At 41.3% G+C, this 6,857-nt stretch overlaps 1 protein-coding gene across 4 annotated transcripts in view; it reads right to left on the bottom strand.

The window, feature by feature from the left end:
• The window catches only part of GDPD4 (glycerophosphodiester phosphodiesterase domain containing 4), an 85,400-nt gene extending 80,822 nt beyond the window's left edge, over positions 1 to 4,578 (bottom strand). For 3 of the 4 annotated variants that reach the window (XM_050757469.1, XM_050757468.1, XM_050757465.1), the window contains exon 1: positions 4,486 to 4,578. The gene's annotated coding sequence lies outside the window, so the exon portion shown is untranslated. Of the gene's footprint in view, positions 1 to 3,234; positions 3,285 to 4,485 lie in introns of all 4 variants that reach the window. The other variant, XM_050757467.1, reaches the window with a different exon arrangement.
• Between the last annotated feature and the right edge of the window lie 2,279 nt (positions 4,579 to 6,857).

Raw genomic sequence — 6,857 nt, forward strand, 5'->3', positions numbered from 1 at the left:
CAAATATTGGAAGATGTTAACAATTATAAATATATGGGCTATATTTTTCTGTATATTTTAAATAGTTCATAATTTAAAAAGTAGATGCTCTGGAGCTCCTTGCCTATGTTTCATATCCCACCTTTGCCATATTTAGCTGTGCAACTTTAGGCAAGTTATGCAAGTATTCTGTACCTCAGTTTTCTCATCTTTAAATGTGAATAATAATGGTACTTATCAATATAGTTTGTGGGGATTATTGAGTGAATCAATAGATGTGAAGAATTTAGTTCTGGAAATACTGTAAACTGAATGTTGGCTTTCAATACAATAATTGTTATCCATTCAGCACACTTTGAGCACTAAAATGACCAAGCATTAGGTTATGCGTCAAGAGCAAAAGGATGAGTAAGTCAAAACTCCTATCATTGACAAGATTTAAATATAGTGGAAGGGATGTATATTAGCAATTGAGTATAACATAATGTAATAACTTCTAGAATAAACATCTATACAATACACTAGGCAGCATGGAGAATAGAGTGATTAACCCAGCCTCAGAGCATAAATGAAGACATTTTGGAAATTCAGGAGGGAGCTGAAAAAGGGAAAATAAAGACTACCTACAGTTTTTGTTGTTGTTGTTGTTGTTGTTGTTTTAAAAAAACAGATTGAAATAAAAAGATCTTGGAGATTCAGTTTAAGAAAAGGAACTGGGCACATACATTTGCCTTCCATTTCCTTGCAAATCATCTTGAAGTGACAGTAGAAAAGTATAATCAGGCCAGGCGCGGTGGCTCACGCTTATAATCCCAGCACGTTGGGCGGCCAAGGCGGGCAGATCACCTGAGGTCAGGAGTCTGAGACCAGCCTGGCCAACATGGTGAAATCCAGTTTCTACTAAAAATACAAAAATTAGCCAGGCGTGGTGGCATACGCCTGTAATACCAGCTACTTGCGAGGCTGAGGCATGAAAATTGCTTGAACCTGGGAGGCGGAGGTTGCAGTGACCAGAGATGGTGCCACTGCACTCCAGCCTAGAGTCTCAAAAAAAAAAAAAAAAAAAAAAAAATTTAAACATTTTCTGGTTGACATTTGTTGAGTTTGTCTAAAAGACGTGGGATAGATAGAAAGGGAATGGTCAGGTTAAGATAAAGATTGTGGAGATCAAACTTATTTTGAAGTCTTATAGTGGCTGCCCTTAGAGACCATAGGTGACAAATGTTTCCTATTCAGATCTTAGTTAATCTCTTTAGGATTGGAAGGGTCTGGAAGAAAAAGACCTAGCTTTGTTAACAGAGATTCTTTACAGATGCAAATGTTCCCCCTGCCCCCGCCTGCCCCCCTCCCTCCCCATACACAAAACAGCTTTGCAGGGCCATTTCAAAATATGGCAAAGAAACATATTTTGGGGTAAATATTTTTTTTTTGTCTTGTATTGTTATGCCAGAGTCAGGTTGCAAAGTAAACCATGATATATAGGGTTAAATAAAACACATCTGATGATAATTTATGGTTTGTAGGGCATGACTCTAGGGTTAAATAAAACCCATCTGATGAGAATTTATGGTTTGCAGGGCATGACTCCCCAAACCCCTTAGATAGGAATTTGGGCAAGATTAAAAAAAAAAAAAAAAAAAAAAAAAAAAAAAAAATCAGCATTTAGTCCCTACACTGGCCTCATATGAAAACCAGGTAATTGGCCGGGCGCGGTGGCTCAAGCCTGTAATCCCAGCACTTTGGGAGGCCGAGGCGGGCGGATCACGAGGTCAGGAGATCGAGACCATCCTGGCTAACACGGTGAAACCCCGTCTCTACTAAAAAAATACAAAAAAAAAACTAGCCGGGCGAGGTGGCGGCGCCTGTAGTCCCAGCTATTCGGGAGGCTGAGGCAGGAGAATGGCGGGAACCCGGGAGGCGGAGCTTGCAGTGAGCTGAGATCCGGCCACTGCACTCCAGCCCGGGCTACGAGACTCCGTCTCAAAAAAAAAAAAAAAGAAAACCAGGTAATCCCTCTCACCCAGAATATCACACATTCCCATCCTGGACCCTCTTTATGAGACAGAGGCCGGAGATGGAAGTTGCTAGGCAACACCAACCACTCCACAGCTTCTCACCAGCCCCATGGAATACCATCAGCATCCCCAATATAAGAATTAGGTATTCTGTCCCAATTAATTTTCCCAAAGAAGGAAGAAATCCTAAATTACTATCTCACCCTCAAAAGTAGTAGTTACCTCATCTTCTTCAATTCCTTGCTCAAATGGCCCCTTCTCAACAAGGTCAACCCTAATCACTATTTAATGCTGCAACCTGCTCCCTCCTTCTAACTCCTCTATTGCACTCTTTTTTTCTATAGAAAATAAAATACTATATAATGTATTTATTTAGAATGTTTACTGTTTATTGTCTGTCTTTACCTCCTAGAGCGTATGTTCCACATTTAACAGTAAGAGTTTATTGCTCACACATCCGAGTTAATGGGCTATCTGTTCTGCTGATCTGTTCTACCTCAGCTAGAATGACTGGGATGACTTGGCTTTGCTTCATGTGTCACTCAACCAGATTGACCTGGGTATGTTCTCATGGTGCTAGAAGTTGTCCAAGAGAGTAAGTCCCAAATACAAGCCCATTTCAAACCTCTGCCTCATGGGATGTCTGTTCACACAGCCGATCCCAAAGTCAACAATCAGGGCAGGTCACCTCATGGTGGTCGGTCACAGTAGTCACACGGAAAAAGGTGTGAACACAAAGAACATAACTAAGGGAAAGGTGGAGAGTTGGAGTCAAATAATACAATCTGCCTCTCTATATGACCAGCAAAGTAAACTTTGAGGCATAAAAGCAATACTAGAGAAAAAGAGGGACATTTCATAATGTGAAAAAAAAATTTTTTAATTTGCAATTTGTAGGTACTATTAGATAGGAGTTCTAAATTTCTCTTCAAAGAATCAATATGTCGGTATGTTCAATTCTTTGCCTTCTACTTCTTAACTTCCTCGTAAAGCAACTTTTTTCCATCACCTGCTCCACCCTCATTCTGATTACCAGCTCTGCCCTGACTCATCCTGATCACCTGCTCCACCCTGACTCTCTCCAAACCACTCAACCCGTCACTCTCTCTAAATTAGTCAATCAGAATTAGTTTAGCCTGTGCAGTCTAACAGTAGCCAATAGGGGAACACCACTCCAGCAGGGGCCACCTGCATCAGAAATAAGAACCCCTTCCCCTCCCTTGTCCAAGTGTGCGCTCACCATTGCTTCATCTGTAAGGGCGCACCCTTCTATAGAAGTATATTGCCTTGCTGAGAATTAAAAATAAAATTTTATATTCGAGTTCTATTTCTTTTGCAGCACCAAAACTGTAACAGTACCCAATCACCTAGTCTCTAAGGGAGAAATGGACAAATGCATAATCATGGTAGGAGATTTAGCACACCTCTTAAAGAGCAGAATAAGCAGGAAAAAAAAGTCTGTAAGGATATAGACGACTGTAAAGCTTGATTAACAAACTAGTCTTAACATTTATGGAACACTGTACTCAACAAATGCAGAGTGTACCTTTTTTCCAAATGGACATGGAACATTTATCAAAAATGATCACAATTGGTTTTAATAAACTAATTGACATCTTAAGAATATATCTTCTGACTACAGTGCAATTTAACTAGAAATCAGTAAAACAAATTCCACATTTGGGAATTAAACACATTTATAAAAACCTATGCATGAGTCAAAGAAAAATCACAATGGAAATGAGAAAAAAAAACTTTCAACTGGTTAATGATGAAACTACTGCATATATATAGAACTTGGTGTGACTAATTGCAAATACTGGGGTGTCCAAGGGCAGACGTTATGAACAAAAAACTCTATGGGAGGATGGTAAGCTGCTCGGATATTGAATAAAAGGCAGCTTTTTAACCAGAATAATTACCACCACCATTGTCCACACACCTGCAGATACTTTGTGTCTAAGCACCAGCCAGGGTAGCCAAGTTTACATGAAAATTCCTAATATTTAAGGGGAGATAAATAAACACTGTTTCCTTTCCAGACCCGTTCTCTGAATTCTACACGTATATATCCGACAGTCTACTGAAATCTCCATTTGGATTTCTCACAGGCACCTCAAAAGTAAAACTGAACCCTCTAAAATAGATTCCTCCTGCAATCTGTCTCATCTCAGTAGAGGACACCGCCATTCCCCAGCTTATGAGGTCAAAACCCTGGGGTTGCCGGCCAGGATTGGGACAGCTGAAGCAGACTTTTATCCCGTTCGCCATTAACAACTAGAAAACTAGACAATACACGAAGCCGCTACTGTCAGATACTGAACAGGAGGTCCAAGCCCGTAATCCTCGAGAGGGGACACAAACGACCCGACACAGTGAGCGAGCGACGTCAAAGGGCCTCAGGTTTGGCTGCCGACTAATAATACTAATAGAACTTCCTGTTTCTGGTGCTGCTTAAGGAGGAAGCACGGAACTGGGCACATTTACTTACCGAGACTTCAAAGTCCCAACCCAAATCCAAGCTTCACGCCTAAGGAGACCAGCGTCTCTTAAGATGGATGCCTGGCTGGAGGGGTAGCTCCAGGCAGGCGGGGCGGGAGGGCGAGGCCTGGCGGGGCTGTGGGCGTGGTCAAGGACGCCCCGTGCCAGAGCTAGGCTGAAGCTAAGGCCAGATCCCCAACCTTGGCTCTGAGCCCCACATTTTAAATGTACGGTAAGGTATGCTCTCTTTGTTTTTGGTTTGGTTGGTTCTTACAAAAAGAACTGTAAGTTTAGTCCTTGTTAATAACTTAGTTCAGGCATTACCTATTTTTTGTATCCTAGTTATTCATAAAATTGCCACATATATATACGTCTCTATATATGGTGTATATATATCTCTACATTTATATATATATTATGTATATATTTATTTATATGTTTTTTAAGAGACAGGGTCTTGTCGCCCCGTCTGGGCCTCAAACTTGGGCTCAAGCAGCCTCCTGCCTCAGCCTGAAGAGCAGCTGGGACTACAGTCCTGTGCCCCCCACCCTCCACGCTCAGGCTACCTCTTTATTTTATTTTAATTTTAACTATTGTTTCTGCCTTTTTAAAACAAATTTTTAATTTTTATGGGTACATAATAGGTGTATTATTTATACACCTGATAGTAGGGATACATGAGGTATTCTGATACAGGTATACGATGTGTAAGTATTACATCAGGAAGCCAGGCACGGTGGCTCACGCCTGTAATCCCAGCACTTTGGGAGGCCGAGGCAGGTGGATCGCCTGAAGTCAGGAGTTCGAGACCAGCCAGGCCAACATGATGAAATCCTGTCTCTACTAAAATACAAAAAAAATTAGCCAGGCACAGTGGTGGGTGCCTGCAATCCCAGCTAATCAGGAGTCTGAGGCAGGAGAATCACTTGAACCCGGGAGGCAGAGGTTGTAGTGAGCCGAGATAGCACCACTGTACTCCACCCTGGGCAACAAGAGTGAAACTCCATCTCAAAAAAAAAAAAAAAAAGAATCACATCAGGGTAAACTGAGTATCTGTCACCTCAAGCATTTATCATTTCTTTGGGTTATGAACGTTCCAATTACACTCTTTGTTATTTTCAAATGTACAATAAATTATTGCTGACTGTAGTCACCCTGTTGTGCTGTCAAATACTAGATCCTATTTATTCTATTTATTTGTTGTACACATTAATCATCCCCACTTTGCCTTACCTTTTTTAAACCAGTTTCAAACATTCAAAGGGCCACAAATGGGCCTGTTTTCACCTTTGTTTGTTTAATCTTTGATTCCTCTGGCCATTTCTGTAACTCTGACCTGTTCCTGAGCTCTAGACCTTTATCTCCAACTGCAGCCACTGGCCTTCAATCTGGCTGTCCTGCTGCAGACACCTCAAACTTAGTAAACCCTAACTTAAATTTATTATCTTTCCCTTCATGTCTACTCCATCTTCTATGGCTCTAAATCACTAAATGACAAGATCTGAAACAAATGTCTCATCCTCAACTCCTCCTATTCCTTTGCAACCCCCCAGCCCTTCACCTTACACAGAGTGGCCAAATTCTGCTTATTCCTATCTATTTCTCCTAGTCATTATCTTATTGTATTTCAATGCCCACTAGGCCCTAATCATCTCAGTATATGCCAACCAGCTTAATACTGCTATGTTAAAGTAGACTGCAGCAGATTCCCAAAGAGCCTCACTCTTTCCAGTTTACCTCTCCCATAATCTAAGACCGACTGTTGATCTTTTAAAAATGCAAATCTGACTATGCCTAAAACACATTCCAAAAGTTAAAGCTCCTTAAATTGGATCTCACTTTTCTCTCCAGCCTCAACTTGCCCCCAACTCTCCACCACCCCCACTTACATTGAAGCTTCAGCAAAGCAAACCTCTTGTTCTACTCCCCTACACCATTCTGCCTGTTTATTCGTGCTGTCCCTACTGCCAGGCTTATACACTCCCAACTTTGACCTGGCTAGCACTCCTTCTCTTAGTGTGAGGCTCAACTCAGGAAGCCTTCTTTGTTCATCCTCACCCCTATTTCTCGCCACCAGACTTGATTAACTACCTTCTCGTGTGTGTTCTATATATCCCTCCAAATAAACCTCTTATTACTATCCTAGCCACATTGAATATAATCACCTATTTTGTTTTGCTAATGTTTTAGTTTCTGCTTCCCCCTTCTAATTGTAATCTACCTGCGGGACAGACAATATCTAACTAATCTCTTTATTCCCAAAGCCTACTACAGTGCTTGGCACATGTCAGTCAATTAGTTCGTTACATAAATAGCCAGAAGCTACAGACCCATCAACCCTTAAAGGGAATTAGGCAGTTAGGCTGCATCTTTTCTGACCCA

The sequence above is a fragment of the Macaca thibetana genome, chromosome 14 (assembly GCF_024542745.1).
Source record: "Macaca thibetana thibetana isolate TM-01 chromosome 14, ASM2454274v1, whole genome shotgun sequence".
In the NCBI taxonomy this organism is placed as follows: domain Eukaryota; kingdom Metazoa; phylum Chordata; class Mammalia; order Primates; family Cercopithecidae; genus Macaca; species Macaca thibetana.